The sequence below is a fragment of the Pelmatolapia mariae genome, linkage group LG7 (genome assembly GCF_036321145.2).
Source record: "Pelmatolapia mariae isolate MD_Pm_ZW linkage group LG7, Pm_UMD_F_2, whole genome shotgun sequence".
Lineage (NCBI taxonomy): Eukaryota > Metazoa > Chordata > Actinopteri > Cichliformes > Cichlidae > Pelmatolapia > Pelmatolapia mariae.
The window spans coordinates 59,721,774-59,742,200 of record NC_086233.1 but is presented as its reverse complement, the minus strand read 5'-3'; the positions used below and the strand labels follow the sequence as shown (position 1 = coordinate 59,742,200).

Here is a 20,427-nt window from a genome sequence, read left to right as displayed (position 1 = left end):
ACCGCAGAAGGATCCAGTCCACTCCGCACTCTCCATGTTGAGAGGAACCGAGCAACTTGTTCTCCAACCGACTCCAACCGTCCGTCACAGCCCACCTACTGTCCCCCTAAACCACCCAGCTGTCTCCGTACAGCCCCGTGCTATGACGCTGGACTGGAAAAGAAGCTTAGGAGCAAGTGCATGATCGACAAAGAGTGAGTTTATGTTACTACAGCACACCGCTAAGCACAACTTGCTATTTTTAGTCAACGTTACTTGTATCTATACAACTAACCCATGTTTTATGAGCTAACTGCTAGTTAGCTCTGATAGCGCTGAATAACAAAATGAGGGAAAAAATTGCGCGTTTCGTGGCATCCACGCTGTAATTTTAGTCTTCCCATCGTCGCAGCATATGAAGGAATTCGTTCAGTGGTTATAGTAACGTCATTCTGAGTGTTTGGTTTGCCGTCTCGTTGGGTAGCAGCTAACCTTACTAGCTTGTTGCCTCAAGTAAACCCCTCATCGCCACGTTAGCGGAGCAGCCCGTGCCCCGTGCGGCTGCAGCTTTGCTGTCACTCGTTTGCATAGCAACCACGATCCCCGCCGATGCCCAGGATGGCTGCAACAAGCGAGTGCACGTACCTGTATGTGCTGCTTTTATGTTAAATCAGTTACAGTGTTGCGTTCACTTGCTTTTGTTACAAACTGTAAATAAATGAAAAATGCATGTTATTGTGCTGTTAAGCACATGTGGCAGAGGATCATAGGAGTATTAACTGTAGTCATTAATCAAGCAGTCTGTAAAGTCTCTGTGTCATCTATGTGCCACGTGGGATGCGACGTTTTGCTTTGACTTTACTGCAGAGTGCAGATAATTCAAAGCAGAGCGACGAGGCTGGCAGACATTTAAATGTCAAATATGTGCAGGACAGTCCAAGACATCGCCAGCGTTGGCCGGCTGCACTGTTGCAAGTGTGATGCCAAACGTGTAACCTTTTTCATGGGTTCTCCAGGAACACATTGTAAAAGCCAGGTAGGGTTTTCTGCGAAGACTTCTTTGAAACTCACCTTAAATATTTTTTTTAATCTAACGACACACGCCTCCTAATAGGACCATATTAATTTGACAAGAAATTAAATGCTGTGATTGCCAAATTCGGGGTTGATAATAACAGATGTTTAGGTGCCCCACTAGTTCATTTTCAAGTCTTTCAGCCCTGCCCTACTTTCTGCAAGTTCAAAAAGTAATCCCAAGCAAAGCTGATAAAAAGCAACAGATAAATACTGGCCACTTACATTAGAAAATGCCATCTTGTTTTCAGAAATCTATAAACAGGTGATTATCAGTATATGCATGAGCGCTTCCTTCATTGGTGCCAGTCTACATTCATTGACAAGTCAGATGCTGCAGCGCAGAAATGCCAAAACAGAGTGTTTTTGGGGTCACTCAGAAACACAGACTTCATTACATAGCTTGTTTGTTTACAAGACCACGCTGAGAACGTTGCCAGCTCCGTCATGTAGTTCTCATTAAATTGTCTGAAGTGTCTGAAAGGAGTTCCTCCCACAGCAATAACAATAAAAAGTAATTAAAAAGATCCACATCGGCATTTGTGCACATGTTAAGGGTTTGTGAAAAAAGTGCAGCTTAACAAACATAAGATCATGAGTTTCTTCAAGCTTTTAAAAAAAATAAGTGCGGGTCAACTGATACTCGTGGCATTTGATCTCGATGAGATGATGACTAACTGTGGAGGCTTTTCACTGCCACTTTGTCTCATCCATCTTTAATTGTGTGGTATCATGTCGAGTCTGGCTTTGCTTGTGATGAGAATAACACTGGAGTGCTGGAGTGCACTTTAGTTAATAGTTAAAGGGTTTAGTGGAATGTTTCACCCTTGGTTGAAGTGAAAATAGGTAATATGTGGGAAACTGCTCCAGAGCTTGACGAAGAGGCAGTTTTAAAGTGTGTCTCTTGTTCACACTCTCTACTTCTGGGTCTGCACATTCACTGGACTCAGTCTTTTAAAGAGGGTTATATAGAATGATAAACGTCTAACGTGCACTGTCGTCATTCACCATCAGACAAAAAATTGATCTGATATTGAATTACTGCAGAATGTCCTACTATGAGTGGTGGAAATAGCTGAGATAGGAACATGGCAAGCATGAGAAGGTCATTAGTATTACGTGGGCAGTGGAATTAGGTCATGAAATCATTACTAACAGAGACCACGTCTTTTTGCATATCTGATTTAAATAGAGTCTAACACCGCTCATCAGATTGACGCTTAATACAATTTTTTCCACTTTAGAAAAACAAAAATCACATTTGCTTTTCTGTGCTGATCTGTTGACACCCAAAGCCTTGACATGTCATGTGACAGTCTACCTTCCTCTAATCAGGTGGTGATATTTAATGGTGTTGGGCCCTAAGCCTATCAACTAGAACTGTGGCTTTGCTCTGTTGTGAAACACAAATGGGGGAGAGAGTGGCAGTGAAAGAAGGAAAGAGTAAAGAGCCGTTTGAGTCATTTTCTGTGGGTGGATAGTCCTGCTTTTTATCAGTGCTTTTTCTAGCAGGAAGACACAGCAACAGATGTCCCAACTTCCATGCTGTACTGTGAAGGATATGCAGAAAATACCACATCTCACTGCATCCTGTAGATCAGTCTCCACAGGAGAAGCCAGCTAGGCGTTGATGACGGGTGCTAGGTCCTCTCTGCCTTCCAGTCTAATTGCTAATCGCTGCTTTATTTGTTTTTATTTGGAAATGAGATATTTTGTCTGATCCTGATTGTCTCTGTGTATCTGAATGGTAATTTTCCAAAACATACTCTTCCCTTTAAAATGCTACTTTGAATCTGGCTGGTCTTCAAAGTGGAATTGTCCTATTCCAGGGCTGATAAGTGGCTCGGTGCTTTTTCCAGTTCCTCTGAGATTTAAATGCTTTCCCCGACATCTACTGGGGGAATCTAGGCTAATACTGCTCCATACTGAATCTTTCTCTCTGCCCCTAGAGAGCAAACGCACTTTTAGTAGCCCATATTGTTTAGGGCTGAACGAAATATCGCATTTGCAATAATATCGCGATATGATCAAGTGCAATTTTCTAACCGCAAAGGCTGCGATTATACTCTATTTACGTGACATGCGCGAGTAAAACATGTCCAAATTCATGGGCTGCATCCTCCTGAGGCCGCATTTGTAGACCGATTACGTCACAGCGACGCGCCGAAGGCTGTCCAAATTCATAGGCTGCTCCGAATGCAGCCGACAAATGGGTCCTCATTTTCTCCGAATTTGAGGATGGGTCTGATGTATCCTTCTTTGCCCACCATATCCCAGAATTCATAGCGCGGCCCAGCCAAACTCTAGTTTCCGGTAATGGCGGCCGGTACTACGTTTTAAAATTACTCTTATTAATTTTTCTGGGTCACAAAATAAACTTTTAACATATTTTCAGGCGAGAATATGGGTGTGTAAACTTCAAATATCTGCTCGGTTTATCAAGATATCGCATATTTGCAAAACTGCCCTCGACGTTTTCGGAGACGCCAGCTACCCACCAGCTCGATAGCGAGCCGGGAGCTCGAGAGTCACTGAAGCCGCTGAGAACGGCACAACTCCCGGCACATCATTTTCAGATCACCGCGGACTTTCGCTACTCAGGTTAAAAGTAGTATATAAGTACCTGAGACAACCTAAAAATGTTATTGTTTGGCTTTTTCAGTGTTTTATTTGTTCGTGAGTAAATCGGTTTGGCTGAGATTAAAGTTATTAGATCAGATTAGATAAAATAAAACTTTATTAATCCCCCGAGTGGGTTCCTCCTTGGTTTTTATACAGCTGACTAAACGTCAAACAGAAAACTGATTAGGACCCGGCCCACGTAGACCGCGAAGGCCGGGTCCTCAGGAGGATGCAGCCCATGAATTTGGACACGACCACACCACAGAGGCTGTTCACCTCATGTCATCATAACAGAGGTCTGTCTTCCAGGAAAGAACAGTTTAAAATTAATGTAATATAGTATTGGCCATACTATATGATGTATTGCTTGTCTTTGTTTAATAATACAGAAGACAAAGACCTTAAAAAATAATCGCATATCGCATCGCAATCGCAATATTGGGGCAAAAAATCGCAATTAGATTATTTTCCATAATCGTTCAGCCCTAATATTGTTCCAAGATTCCCTTCCCCTGCAGAATTTTTCATCACAAGTTACTTTACAGATGCTAGCTGACATTTATGTTTTAAAACAGGCCATTTTTGTCACAGAATATCACAGAAAAAGTATTTATGTGAGCACAGAAAAACAAAGAAATGTTTAATGTCTTCTTATTCCCTCATGGGTAATGCTTTTATCCAGATGCACACATTGTTTGCCCAGATATTATTATGTAAAAGTCAGTGGGACTTCTGTTATAAATTTCTAATTTGTAAATGTCTGCAGGTATGGTTTTATTTCCTCTAATATTAATACTGAGTAAAACACCCTACAGGTCTGGAGACAATGGCATTTTGAGTTGATCTGAAATCAACCCTGCGGACTGAGGCAAAGGCTTGTGAAACCACGATCATGACGTTTAAATGTGGAACTGAAAACTAGATTCTTCTCTTTTTTGATGAATTGTGTATCAAACAGTGCATTCCAATTATTTTGCTATATGATTTAACAACCGACAGCCAGGATTTTAAAGCTCTGGGCTCTCTCCGTGTCTCTTGCTTGCTTTATCCAACACACACACACACAAAGAAATAAAGCATTTGAGACTGACCTCCTGACCCTTAGAGAGTGACTTCTTACTTTGTTCCAAGGAAACTGACCAGCAGGTGTCTGTATTTATAGAGCAGGTTTAACGCCATACATCCACCACTCAACTTTCTACAGACTGCCAACGAGTATTCTCGCAGTAGCTAGTGCCTCTGCAATCAATATCCACCTCTCTCTCTATAGGTTACTACATGGAGTTGGTTGTGTAAATGCTGACAGCTTTGGTTAGGGCCCAGTGTACTGTGTGGATATTGTGGGTGTAGTTGTAAAACTTGATTTATTTAAAATAAGTGTCCATTATAGATGCTGTTGTGTTTTGTTGACATGGAATACATTCACTGTTTTGTTATTAAATAATAAGCAGCCATATGGATTAAGCTACTGCTATTCAGACTTTCCGCTCATAATGTTTTTGTTTGATTTTGTGAATGAGCTACATTAACTATGATGCAATATCCTTTTAAAAGTCTCCATTTGTTTTACGGCTGTTTCTGAGTGGCAGGGCTCGTAAGGAGATTTTGTTCCGTCATTGAAAATGATTGGCACTGTGCGCTGCCCATGTCAGACGCTGATAATCTGCAGTTTTCTGGGATAAGCTGAAGCATCTGTGTTGAGTTTACAGCAGGGCCGTTGTAGATTTCGGACATGCTTTTAACACAGCATTTTTTTTCTTTTTACAAATGAGGTGTTGCTGAGAGGCTTGGTTACGTCATCAGTTTGCCAAATTCCACTTTTATAGGGTTATCACAATCCTCTGTGCTGGCAGGATGATATTGGTGTTGAATTTTTGCCTGATGTTTTCATGACATGCGTTTTATTGGTGCCAGACAAATCCATTAATAGCTGTTAATGTAATTCTACAGCTCTGCCTTAGGGGATCAGTAGTGTTAGCATTCTGTCTGTTACTATGTCGTCTGTTTTCCTAATGAAGTAGTTAACAGGGGGAAAGTGGCTCTGTTACACTAAATGGAAACTTGTGACATCCATCTGTAGATGAACATGCCAAGTCACTCCAACAAAACAAGCATTGCCTTAACCTTTCAAAGTGACATTGGGTCCGAGACGATGGGTGATTTCCATGACACGGGACCATCATCTGACTTCAGTCTTAAAGTGACACTACACTACACACTGGGGTGAATATCTTTTTAACATTCACTCCACTTTTAGGAGAGATTGCTTTAAAAGCTATTGATCATGAATAGTATGATTTATGCCATTACAGTGGTTTCCAACAGTGATTGAGTGTCACGCAGGGAAGAAAAAATCTATGCTGTTCATAGGAGGTTGTTGAATCACTGCTGCAGCTTTTATCTGTGCTGCCTTACGCCCTCCAGTGTTTATGTGACCCTGCTTCTAGCATTCCTCTCTGCTTCCGCTTTTCTGTCCTTATGTAAACAAATCTTGCTCTCATCTTTTTGTTGAAGGCGCAGAGATTAAATTGATAAACGCTCCCATCTAACTCGTGTTATGTGTACTGGAATATTTTTCTTTTATTCCAGATTAAGTTGCTTTTTGTGCTAAAGTATTGAGCAGCTTTTGCTGATGCAACGTTTGACATTTAAGCTTTATTTAATGATTGATTAGTGTCGTCTTCCAGTCATACTTACGTTTTCACTGTGACACATCCACCATGTCCAGCTGAAATGTTGATGTTTTTCTTTGGTCTACTAATTTTTGCATTAACTAGGGATTATTCTACTATTCTACAGACTTTCAAATATAAGGGGTGTTCTTTTCCAAGAATTTGAGATCACACATTCTATAAAATATCGCTATCGTTTGTTTCGTGGTGTCGCAAAATAAACTGTTTACAGCAATATTTTTTCATCGTTTTGATGGTCACTGTAGAATTAATTTCTTAAAGTTCTCTCTTTCTTTTATATTTAATATAACCACACTACGGATTGACAAGCGACTGTTTTTATGCGTTGTCGTTAGCAACAATGACGGTAAAACCATCGCGTGGCTCCGCCGTCCGCTTGTTTATTTTCCACATAAACCTTTCACAATAAAGCTGAAGATTCTGTTGAGGTTTTTCAAAATAAACTGAATCTCGTGAAATAGTAGCAGAGTATTTACGGATGAGAAGCTAAAAAGTGCCGTCAGAAGCTAAAAAACCTAAACCTTAAAACAGGCTTTTCCCCGCAGCACGCTGTGTAATAAATACTCACAAAGAAAATTACGGCTGTTTCAACTTATGTCTAAACATGTATAGTTTCATGCATCTGTCAAAACACTCGACTTCAGGTACACGACGCTGAGCTGAAAACACTTCATGCAAGTTGAGCTGCCCGAGATTCACAGAATTTCTTGAAAATGTAAAATTTTTGTGATTATATATCGTTGTCGGAGCGATAAATGTCTTATATCGTGCTATGAGATTTTGGTCATATCGCACAGCCCTATATCCCATGACTAGTTGGCAGAGGTTCCTGTTAGTTGGGGTGCATGTAAACTTTTAACCCTTTGTGGATTAGATAAAATCTAAAATATGGTTATGCTTGTGCCCCTAGTGTATAATCATTCCACCTTGGAAAAGAACAGTTCAAATAAGTCATTAAAAGTAAAAAATTACCACGACATTCATGCCCTTGATGAGTGTATGTAAACTTTTGAGCATAGCTGTCGATCTGCTGTATAAAAGGTGTTGGAATCCCTCATTTGGCGCCCTCAAAGTACAACAGGCTGCTTTGCTATTGCGTTTAAAGCCTTTTCCTCAAAGTGGTGAATACAGCCTCTCATTTAAAAACCAGGCCTCCCACAGCTGCAATTCACTTGTGAGGATGAATTGCCATTCACAGCACAATTTAAGATTTAATAATTGGGCTTTGTCAGAGCAGTACTTGCTGGTGGGACAAATTTTGCATTCATTAACAGTGTGAATTTCACTGCTGGAATGAGAGTTTAAAACTAGACCATCTACTATAGTAGTAAAAAGAAGCAATTATTTGTGAAATTCGCGGTTTGTGAGCAGAGAAAATAAGATGGACTGATTAGTCACGCAAAAGGGGAGTGTCCCACAGACTGCTTAGTTTTTAACTAAACATTATTCTTATAGATATCTCCCCAACATCACCGTCAACTAATATTCGTATTTGGCTCAATATTCAAAGACAGTTTGGTAAATATTAAGAAGTATTCACTGTTGGTCCCATTTTGCTGGATTGAACTGTGATTTTTCCAGTTTGTGATGCCCCTGATTTATACCAGACTGCTCAAACAATAGACCCCAAAGTAAGAGGGCATGCGAGTAGTACATTGGTCTTTAAGGGACATGAATACACTTAATGTTAAGTGGCCTTAGACCCAGAGCCAAATTTTGCATTGTTTTTAAATTGTGACCATAACAGACAGTGAGTCCTCACTTTGTGTCTCTGTGTCTCAGCAGACTGATTTTTATGTGTTGATAGAAGGTTATGTTCTGTTTATCTGTGCTATCTGTCTTCACTGGACAGACAGTTCCCGTATACCAAAGAACATTTTTAAATACCTGCCTCTATTACCCAATGCTCATATAGATCATAGTCTCAAATTCAACGTTAAGTGAAAGTCTTTGTCAAATTGACATTTCACTTAAAAGACAGAAGCTAACTTTATATCTGACTGTTGATGTCTAGCTACGGTCACAGCAAAATCCTTTGTGGCCTTATGTTTACCTAAGTGGGTTTGCATGGTCAGAGATGAGGGTTGTTGAAGGAGGCTGCTGATAAGAGGCTTTCCTTAGGAAGGCTGTCTGACGTGATAAAAGCACCAACACAAGTACAAGTGAGGACAATTTGTATCCATTTAATCTTTAGAAAAATGATGACCTCAAGTCAGAAGAACTGTTCAAGATTGTGACAGGATAGACAGTTCAATTTGACAGGATAAAAAGGTGGATTTTTAGACTCCTAGAAGAAGTGAAGGGTTTTAAAGCACAGCTGTTACAGTAAGTCCAGAACTTTGGTTTATTGGGCAAAGATGAATAAAATATTTTCAGTTGGAATGGCAGACATTGTTAATGTTTCATGGGTTGGCTATAATGTTACAGCCAGTACTATATCAAGTTGGAAAACCTATTTCTAGTCTAGTTATTATTCACACTGTTCCTATTTTTATATTGATTTGAAGCAAGTCTGGCTGATCTGGAGAACTGGTTACATGCAACAGAATTATGCTATGAAATTACAAGATAAATGCAATGAATCAAACATTTTTAAAAAAAAATAAGCGTGCAATGTAAAGGATCTGGAATCACAATAATTTTGTTGCTTTGCATCTTTTTGCACTGCAGTGATCTTTGCCCCTCATCAACCAATCAACTCAATTCAAGTTGCTAAGCAACTTGAGTTTGGCATGCCTGTAACTAGCCAAACACGCCAAAGCAGGCAGCTATGTTATTGGAAATCTTTTCAGTAGGGAAATTTAAAATATTCCCTTCTAAAATCACAACAGAGGCTTAATATCACTGTACTGTGTAAAAGTCGTTTACTGAGGGAAGTGCTGTAAAAACCAAAAGCACGAATCTAAGGAGCTTGGAAAGAAAAGCGTCTGGACTTATTTAAGTTGCTTGAAGACGTTTCACCTCTTATCCGAGAAGCTTCTTCAGTTCTAATGTCAAGTCATGGTCTTTTCCAAGCTCCTTAGAGTACAATGACCTGGATGACTGAGGACCTTCATAGACAAATGCATGAATGTTGCTGTGGTGTTTTAATGTAGTTTCAAATATTTAGTTTAAAATGTTTAAAGCAAGACAGCAAGGTGCAATCATTTGATTTAGTTCAAATCCATCACTCATTGCATTTTTTTCATCTGTAATCTCTTTCTTACACATTTTACTTTCCTATCATTGCTTACGAGCCCAGCCTGACTTTCTGCTATGAATGCTGGCATACCCACAGTGCCTTAAAATAAATGTTAATTAGCTGTTTCCGTGAAGACTAGCATACAATTTGCTGGTTAGATTCTATTCAGCACTGTTTGTTTGTAATTGGAGGGATAGTGATTGCTCTCTTTCTGACTTATATTTGACCCACTATGTATGAATGTGATATGCGCCAAACAAAGAAGTACATTGTACACTGTGAGTCTCTTTAGTAAGAGTGTTGCATATAAACTGTCCGTTCTTTACACTTTTCTCTTGGCCTTTGGTCATGAGTTAAGTGCAATCCCAGGTTGTAATAGTGTAGTTTTTATGTGTTATGCAGTTAACTTTATTGCACTGTGAATTGGTCCCGAGAACAAATACTCTTCCATTGAAACCATGACACATTCTGGGCCACGGTGTCTTACTTCACTTGTGGTTTGCATTGTTTGTACATGTTGTGCATTTCATGATTCTTGTCTTTTAAGCAAAAAAAAGGGGGCAAGCTAAATTACTCATTCCTTGTGTATTTTTCTTTCAGCTTTTTTTGTATTGGCTGTGCGTGTTTGACCTGATCTCTCCTGCACTGCCCCCCTCTTTGTCTTTGTCCCTCAAGTGCTGTTAGCTCAGTGATTCTCTTTCAGTTCACTTCTTATTTAGGTTAGATGTACTCAAGTGTTATGGCTTCCTCCTTTGCTAAGCAGCAGGATTTTAAAGGTGCAGATTCCACCACTCCTGACCACCCTGTTTTTTCACTTGTTGCACTACCATTAGGTCTATTAACATTGGTGTAATCTGCACAGATAAATGCATTTTCTCAGTTTTTTATTGTTTTATTGCATTTATTAGGGGTATATGTAGTGGAGTGCTGCTTTGCGAACTGATGCTTGTGTGTGTTTTCATTTGTAGATTTGTGGCTTATCACATGTCCCAGTTGTGTGTGAATAGACAGATTTTTCAAGAAACGTGATTAAAAGTGATTTCAAGGGAAAACAAATGTAAGAATGGGAGGTGAAAACACAAGTTTTAGCTGTAAATAATGAAAGTGAATGTAAATGTGTAACATCAAATTAAGTTCACTTATGTGGACATTGAACTGTCTGCAGTCATATTCCTGCTGTCTTGCCTCACGTCTTCCTGGATTTACATCCTACTGAGGTGTGTATTTATCTAGTGTAAGAGAAGTAGTTCTCCATAAATATGATAGTGTGACTGTCTACATTTGAGTATTACTTCCTTATGTTGTGGTAAACACAATCTCCTTTCCAACAAAATGGGATTGACAGTATCAGATTTGAATCTTTTCTTTTCATTGATCTTTTTTGAGGGGGAAATTTGATTCATAATTTTATTACAAGTCAACTTTAGCTAAAGGTGCAGGCTTGTTCTGACTTATTGAAATAAGGACTGGGAAAGAGTGGGGTGGGGCTCTAACACAGTGGTGTGACCAGGAGGAGCATTAGCGGGAGAGACGTTGGGGGTGAGGCAGGTTTGAGCGTTTGTACTGTGTGAGTTAAAGTGAAACCTTATTCTAACTTTTGCATCTCTGCAGGTGAGACAGGCTGATTCAACAAAAGCTTCTGGATGCAGTGTCTCCTGGGGCTCAGGTGAAAGGTAAGTTGAGCTTTCAGCTGCTGGCCCACTCTTTAATTTCTTAGCAATGAATACACTTAGCTAAATTGGATAGCCATCTGTTTTAGCCTCAGTTAGTCAAATGGTTTGTATGTGCTGTTAGCATGTTACAGTCCAAGCTTACATGTGCTTGAGTACTTTAATTGTACTTAAATGTACTTAAATTTGTGAACTGATTTTCTCAGTCCATCACCCTGCTTTCAATATCTGACACCAATGCGAGCACATTTTTACCCAGCGTTGCCAGGAGGGATAACTCACTTTCTGAGCAGAAGTAGGGCACATCTCTTAAGGTGTGAAGCAGACTCTCTGTTTCAGCCAGTTTTTATTACATTCAAGTAGAATATTCTCTGTCTACAGCTATTTGATCAAAGTGTTGGCTAGAGCAGTAAAGTCTGTGTTTGTTCTGTGTTTGTGTGCGCTAGAGTTTGTACACCATGTGACTTTAGAAGAAGAGAAACCGTTAGAAGTGAGATCAGCAGGTTACAGGGTGTGTCTGATTCGCTTGGTTTAGAGGGGAATAAGTGAGGTTTCACAAGGACAGCTGGCCTCAGATGGATACTTCTGAGAGATGGGCAAAGCCCTAAAACAGGCAGTTTGCCTGGGGAACATGGTGGTCTCTTATACAGAGGCAGGATGTAATTACTAGTTACTGGCTTTTTTCAGTCTTCTGTATTACACTGTGTATTTTTGTCTCTCCTGGAAGGATAAAAATATCTTTGTACACGTTAGCTGTACAAATTACAGATTTCACTTAGCTCTTTTGCACATCTGTCTAGAAATGGTGACCATGGATTTTTATTTACTTAACAAATGTAGCCTTGTTACTGTGAAAAATGTCACTTTGATGTTGTGGGAATAATAATAATAATAATAATGACACAGTAATCTTACTTTACTTTCAGTGTGATGAAATTGTGTTGTCATTATGTAGGTTAGAGGTACTGCTTTGTGTTTCTGCGTAGCCCTAGGGTGGTAGTTATAAAAAGAGGCCAACTCGGTTCAGTACGGAAGAGCTCAGAGATTCAGCCATGCTAAAGTTGTTTACGTTGGCATGTGCTTGGAGCATGTGTGCTTTAACAGCAAATTACACATTAACTAGACAAATCCGGTACCTAGCAGCTTACTCCATGGCTGAACGGTCAGCGGGAAAATATTTAACTATTTCTCTCACAGATAACACAATTATGATTTGACTTGCGAAATATATGCATTTTTCAAGTCACGCTTTAGTTCAGTATTCATTGTAATACAATAATATGTGAGCCAATCTTTATATTTTGCTTTCAAGGAGCCAGACTTTCTTCTAATTTTTAAAGTGGTCCCATTTGTTCCCATTTCTTTAGCTGATTCAGTGAAAAAATGCCAAAGATGGCACAATTTGACAAGCATAAAAGAGTGTTTTGCAACAGTGAGGTGATTGCCAAAGAGCTATTAGCCAAAAACTTTGCAACACCTGGCTTTAGCTGTCAGACATTCCTGGGCTTGTGTTGTTGGGCATGCTAGGGAAATAATCAAATTGTGTTGCTATATCATGGATATTGTGAAATGTGACTTTTATATCATGTAAAAATGTATCCATGTTATCACAGACATTATGATATGCCACAGTCCTACAGTGTGGTGTTGACTTCTTAAGAGGATGGAACAAAAAGCAGCGATTCTTCTTCTTATCCTTCAGGAAGATTGCCTAAAAGAGTTCAGACTGTGTTGAAGAATAAAGATAATCATACCAAATACTGACTGGTTAGAATTGTACCAACTATTTTTGTCTTTGTGACTTGCATAGAATACAGAGTAATCAAACCTGAAATTATTACATTAGATGTGATTGGGCCAAGTTACTTAATTAAACTAAAAAAATAAATACTTACTTGGCTCTTTTGCAGTTTAATTGCATGTATTGAGTCCAGTTGCAATTTGGATTTGAAATCTATTAACTGTTCCGGATTAACTCACATGCAGCCACTTTTACACCATAATTTAGTAGAATTAAGATTTCCTACTTCTGGCAACTATTTTTGTGGATACTAAATTACCCAAAAACTATATGATTATCATTTTAACACCAGATTGCATCACAATACACACTGGATAAAGATGTAAAGTGTACAAGGAGAGAAACACAAGAGCTCTTTATGGCATAGAAGTGGAACCTGAATGCAATTTTCTCAACATTTCCACTCTGCCACCTCAGCTTTGTTTGTCTCAGTCATTCCACACACACCAGTTTAAACACAGGGCGGTGATCACATTTTTGTTTACTCAAGTGGGGAGAAGGCAGACTGTTGTAATATTCTGTATCCAATATCTCTGTCAGTTCAAATCTAAAGTTAATTGTGCTTGAATGATGAAGATGTGTTGTAGGAAAGTACTGAAATGCCAAATGCCACACATTTAACCTGTTAGATTTTTCACACAAAAATCTAATAGTCTAAATTTCCAACCAAATAACAAAAGACCATAACAATTAATGCTTTTCTTTTTTTAGAAATATGGAAATTGTTAACAGTGGGATGAAATCAATATTTAGGCTTTCTTAATGCTTAAAAACAAGCTGCTTTGAGCAACAAATTACTGGATTTAGCATAACATGGTTGATTTAATGTTCTACATTAGCGTTCACAGGCTTAGTGGTTAGCACTGACCTTTCAAAACATGAAGGTCCTGAGATTGATCACCATCCATTACCAATCCTTTCTATATGTAGTTTGCATGTGTTTTTTTTTTTCTTGTTTGTTTTGTTTTTTTCAGTCTCCTCCGTGACTTTCCTTTTATCAGCGAAATTAATTTTTTCAAAGTGCTCTTCAACAAAACCTTGCTAGAGAAGTAGAGTTGGTCCCCTGGCACCAAACTCATCCTAGTTCTTAGGACGGGTTAAATGCATCAAATGAATTTCTCTGCAGGCATCAATAAAACTTAATTTAACTTAGAGTAGGCTTCAGTGTTACACAATGTTTGCCTGGAGTCATTTCATTAAAGAATAGTTATACAATCAGGAGCTGACCTTGCAGTAATTAAAGAACAAATAACATCCAAATTGGTTGTCAGATAGAATAAATTTAAGGAGAGCTGATAATGGCATCTGCATTGACTATTGTAGAACACCATTCAGAGAAAATAGCACCCGACAGTCTTGTTTAATAAACAAAATAAGACCTAAGTTAATGAGAACAATATTCAGTAAATGTGATGTATATTTATTGTGCTTCTCGTGATTTGAAGAGAGGCCAGAGTATTGGTGACACGTGGAGCCCTATAAGAACTGCCTACTCAGTATGAAACAGCATAATATGAGCAGAAATGATGCACCACTATGTGCACACAGTTCAGTTACAGTGCCATTATAAATCTAAGTGGCTGAGGTTCTTGCACATTGGCAAATAAAACAGAAACTGTTTACAAGGCTAAACATCATTAAGACATGTGTAAAACTATTGAAGTAAAGAGTTATGAAAGTAGTATCTTTAGGTGAAGTATAAAACATTAGTCCTATGTATCTACAGCAAAGACTTGAGGATATGATTAGTACTCTGGCTGTTTGTGTCAGTGAATAGCTGAGAGGTCCTGCCAGCATCATAAGTGTTCGTTATTGTGGGATTGATGGGGAGACAGAAAGAGGGCAGGTGGCAGACGAGAGACGAGAAAACAAAGTGGATTGACGGTCTGTGAGAAGTGTTCATCTGTTGCTTTTCCCTGAAATGTTTCAAAGGACAAACCTCCTGACTATAACATGATGCAGTTCTTCTCCAGTTATGTGCATAGTCTTGCTTTTTACTGTCCTTTGTGTCATATGTGGGATTTATATCCGTGACAAACTGGTTAAATGAGGTCTCGTACAGTAAATTGCATTTTTATTTATGGCGTCTGTACAGCACTGTGTTTTTTTTTCCTTCTTCCTTTTTTTGGTCTCTCAGTATAATTCAATTAAATACTGGGCAGGATGAACAGAAGTGTAGTCTGCCCTCATTACACTATGTTAATTTAATTCCTCATGTGACAGGACTATCAAGTGACTGTTTGGACAAAGGGAGGAACTTGTAGCAGGTTGACCCAATTACTTCTCATTAAATGCTTTACAAACAACAAGCTGTGGCACTGTCCATTCAGTATGCATATGAGATCACCCAGCAGTCCAGTACAGAGTGAACTGCAAGCAGCATTTTTTTTTTTGTCCCAGAAAACGAGTTTTGCAGCTTGTAAAAGTTGTTTTGAACTCTGCTTGTTGTTCTCTTTTACTGTTCCTCACTGCTGGAACGAAGAATTAAAGGAGCTCCATGCTGATATAAAGAGGGTAGCAGGTCAGGGATTTTGTAACTCAGTTTTGTGAAGATGATTCCAACAAATGCAGTGTTGATTAATTTAAACAGTGCTCTCATTCAGCATTTGTACTGTTGGAGGCTTAAGAAAAACTGTTTGGTTTTTTTTGGTTGCAAGTTTGCTTCTTAGTTTTATCGTAGAGAACAGGGAAGTACATAAAAACTGTTTGCCTGAAGCAAAAGGAATTATGCAATACCTGAAAGTTGGTTCATAGATGTAAACAAAGTCTCTTATTTCATGTGTCCACTACTGTGCAAAAGTCTGAATCCACCCTTCATTTCTTTATATTTAACTTTGAAGGAGCCATGGAAACATGCTGCCAATGCACTAAAAGCATACTTGGATAGTGTTCCATTGTGTCTTTTTCTATTAGTAATAAATCAGCCATCAGCCATCCAAGAGCCTGAACTTAACATTAATGAACCAGCATGGGATCATTGTGACAGAAAATGGAGCAAAAGGAAGCCACTATCCAAAGAAAAGCTTTGGAATATCCTTCAAGAAGTCTGGAGAACCATTCCTGAAGACAGCTTAAAAGAAATGACAGTAAAGCTTCCCTAAGACAGTTCAGGCTGTGTTGAAGAATAAAGGTGCCAAATATTGACTTTCAAGTCTGTTAGAGTTGCACAAACTCTGTTTTTGCCTTATGCACGCTATTTCCATTTATGTTTGCACATTTCAATAAATTGCTACACCTTTTTCCCTTTGGCTTGAGACTTTTGAACAGCAGTACATATAGCTTTGCAGTAGCTTAATTTGCTTGTGTTTTTTGCTGTCTAGATTTCCTGTAAACCAGAATGCACTGACCATGTAGATATCCTGCCAGCAACATTAATCAGGCATAAGTGTTTTTAAAGTGAACAGTGTGTAACAGCACAGGCTCAAAACTTGCATGGAACTGTAATCTTACTGCTTATTTTCCCTGGAGCATTTGCATTTTCTCCTGTTTGCTCATTGATGAAGTCACGTAGCTTTAACACTTCTTTTAGTTATTGTACTGACTATCAGTCAGTTCATCTTTTGGCCATGACATATCAGGCTGATAAGAAATCAGCAGAAGTAGGAGAGTTTTATCAGGTTGAAAACAGACATTCCAGTGAAAATGGATTTATTGCAGAAAGTATGAGACATAATTTGGTGTTTGGAATATTATAATACAAGGAATCTGCAACCAGCTTCTGCCCTCATCTGCTCTCTGGGTTGTTCTTTGCATTACCGTTATCTATCTGACACCTTGTCATCCGTTATCTCTTGACATCTTAAGCCACGCAGCCTCCCTCTCTCTGCTGGCAGGCATCTTTGTTCCAGTCCCTCACACCTCCTGTCTCTCCAGCAGAGAGAGACAGTCTCCCCTGAGGACCACACTTAGCCAAGCTCATAACCTGTGCTGATTTATCACACAGGTTCATTTAGGCTCAAAAACAAACTCTGCTGTTGTTATAAAAAACGTATAAAGAAATTAATTAAAGGACACAAAAATCCAATGCTACTAAAATTAACCACTTTCTCTATGTTACAGCTTGAGCTAAATAGATTCCTATATATAAATATGTGTTGGCATGATTCTGATTGATTACATGCAGTGATAAGAGCAAATTTAGCCAATGCACACATTAAATGAATCCCCAAAAAAGTTAGTTTGCACATTTTTGGGGTGCAAGATGAGAACACTGTTTTGCACAAATTAGCGACTGAGGCTGGCTTATTTTTTTTCTTTATGTAATTTTTGAGGTTTCTTACGGCTTGTTGTTACCTTTTCGTACAGAAAAGGGTTTGGTGCTATAAAAATGCTGTTCTAAAGCTGCAGGGCATTTAATTCACCACAGCAAGTTGAAGTAGAGCAAAAGACTGTATCTAATTTGTGTTGCAGTAATATTTAATTCAAGATGCAAAGGGATAAGAAAATTGGCTCACACTGACTGCTTTTTCATGGCTTTAGTTCTTTTTTTGGAATGGAAATGCAGGGACTTGGAACTGAACAGAAGGCAAGGAAAGATATGATTAGAGTGCCACTGAGAATGAATTCATTCTCATTTGAACTGCATATTTTGACTTTGTTTTTTTTTTTTTTAATTTTAGTTTTCATTTAACAATGTGAAGAAGGACCTAGGTTATCAGATTGCAGTGGTGAAGTGGTGGAGGCTTGGCTTCCCATAGCCAGAGTTTAGATTAAATATAGAATACATATGTGTTAATATGTGGGGTCTTTTTTATTTTGTCTGTACTTCTTATCCCGTTTATTATCAGTACTTATGCACCCATTGCTTTTTTACTTGTTTTATCATACTTACTACCACACACCACACTAAACTTAACTACACTCAAGTGTTTTTGTAGCTTTTAGACCATGGGTGCCAAACATAAGGTCTGGGGGGTGGAATTGGCCTTGCTCAGTCTCTACAATTAAAGTCTCTACAGTCTCTACAATCTTTGTCTATTATGACTTAAAAAGATGTTCTCTGTAGCACGGGCCAAGCTAAAGTAGCAACACCAGCACAGACAGCAAAAGTAGCACATATTACCAGCTCCATATGCACACTGCCGTATGGTGACAACACACAGCTATAACACGTAGGCACAGGTAATACACATAGCATCTGTGGATTACCAATGCAATCCCATGTTGGCAGTGTTGGGGAGTAATGGAATACATGTACCGCCGTTACGTATTTAAAATAAAAAATATGAGTAACTGTATTCCGTTACAGTTACTGTTTAAAAAGGTGGTATTCAGAATACAGTTACTTTGTTGAAACAAAGGGATTACACGGCGGTATTTTCCTGCTTCATATGTTCGGCTATGCCCTCTCTATTTTTGGTTTCCATGCCCCAAACAAAACACGCATTAAGAGGCTCTAATGCCTGTGTCTCAATCTCGCGGCCCATGTCACCCCTACTTGCGGCCCGCATAATGACGTGAAGAAATATTTTTAAAGAATTATTCCAAAAAATTATTTAATATGAAGGCAATAGGCAGAGTGTTACAGGCATAGCCCTAAAGAATGTAGCTTCATGGGCAGTGTAGTCCGTGCTGCAGGGAGAATGGACTGCCATACCCGTTATGTGTCTGTGAGCGAGGGAGGGAGAAAAAGGAGAGTGGAAAAGTACGAGTTGTCACCGACCAGAAACGGGAGATGGAAGCATGTAAATATAATAATAACCACTGCAGCCAAAAGAGTCCCTGACCAGCCCAGTTGTAAGTAAGCTATTAAGACTCGACTGTACACTTTTTTTCGTGTTTTCCTCCGAAACAATAAATTCCGTTGGAGCAGCCTTTCAACGCCTCTCTTTGTCTCTTGCTGGCAAAGTTGACCCAGACAACAAAATAAAGCTAGTTTTTGGCTACAAGCCCGACACGAACCCGACGTATTAGCCAGAGGTCCCTTTACTACGGTTCGGAGCCGCGCACCTGTTTTATATACGTGTGAAACGGTTTTCTATACGAGATCGCTGCAAAAAGTGCAGCCTTACCTAATGTCCACCCTACTGTTACTCATTTTATATTAAGATTTAAAAAGCTAATTGGTATTGGTATGGCGAGTAACCTTCAGTAAAAGTAATAATTCACACAGCAATAGTACATTCATGCAGTTGTAAAAAGCATGATAATATATTAAGTAATCCAAAGTATTCAGAATATGTTACTCTCATTGAGTAACGTAACGGAATACGTTACAGAATACATTTTGGGGCATGTATTCTGTAATTTGTAGTGGAATACATTTTAAAAGTAACCTTCCCAACACTGCATGTTGGGCATTTACGATGTGGAGTCGCAGTTCTCACTTAAGTTATTATTATTATTTTTTTTAACAGGTCACACACAGAGGACTTAAAATACATGCGCTAGTTTTGCATACAGTATGATGAGTGAAAGTTCGGTGTTTACAAACAGCTGAAACTAAATGGCATGAGATTGAACAGAAGAATTTGTACATAAGACGGTAAAACTTGAACACTACTTAAAGAGGGCTTGAAGTGAACCTTTTTAGCTGTTCTAAAATGCTATATGATTGTTTTCATTCTTTAAAATAAATCTTCATCATCTTTGCACATGGCTTCTCTCCTAGTCGGCCTTAATCATGTTTGAGTTATTTTGTTAGTGTGTTTGTGTTGTATGTGCTGGAGCACGTACCTTATTGAGGTGTCAGTCTGCAGATGTTAATTTTCACATACTTTCAGATCCATTAATATGTCAGGTTAGTCTCACCGTCACCAACAACATCCTTAATCATGCTAAAGCAGCATTGTACATGAGCTTCAAGAGGAGGAACATCAGAAAAAAGAAAGCAAGGGAGAGCGTGTCAGAACAAGTCAAAGTCAAGACTGCAGCATGTCACAGTCAATTATTGAGGTCGTCTGACAGTTGAAATAGTAAGCTAGGCCCTCTGTTTACATGCACATGTCCATGTATGTTTGCATGCTTGTTGATGTCCACATTTTTTTTTCTCCATCAACTCAGTCTGGCTAGGCTGGCCTAAGGCTAGTTCTCACACACTGCATCCCCTGGCCTGGATCCAGCATATATGGAGCCAGCTGGCTTGATCTGTCTGCCAGGTCAAACATGGCTCCAGTGTGTTGTCTTGGGGCCTGCTTTCTTAGTCAGACTTATTCTGTGAAAGCAAAAACAAAAACTGCAATTGTTTTTGCATAATGTCAGTCTGGAGTTTCTGAAAAGAAATAACTGCTAGTTAGTGTTCTCTAGATACCTCGTTTCTTTGAATTATTGTGATTATTATTTTTTAAATGTATTTATTTTTTAATCAGTCATGTTAAAAACACGTGCATGCACACACATACACACTAAGCAACAAGAAGACAGGGTTAATTTACTCTTTGTTTTAAAAGGTAGAGGTCGGTAGAGGTT

The 20,427-nt window shown here is 38.9% G+C and overlaps 1 protein-coding gene across 1 annotated transcript in view; it reads left to right on the top strand.

Moving 5' to 3' along the window:
- osbpl5 (oxysterol binding protein-like 5) overlaps positions 1-20,427 on the top strand; it is a 47,488-nt gene continuing 27,061 nt past the window's right edge. Inside the window, exons 1-2 of the mRNA XM_063480005.1 lie at positions 1-194; positions 11,161-11,222. The gene's annotated coding sequence lies outside the window, so the exon portion shown is untranslated. The remainder of the gene's footprint in view (positions 195-11,160; positions 11,223-20,427) is intronic.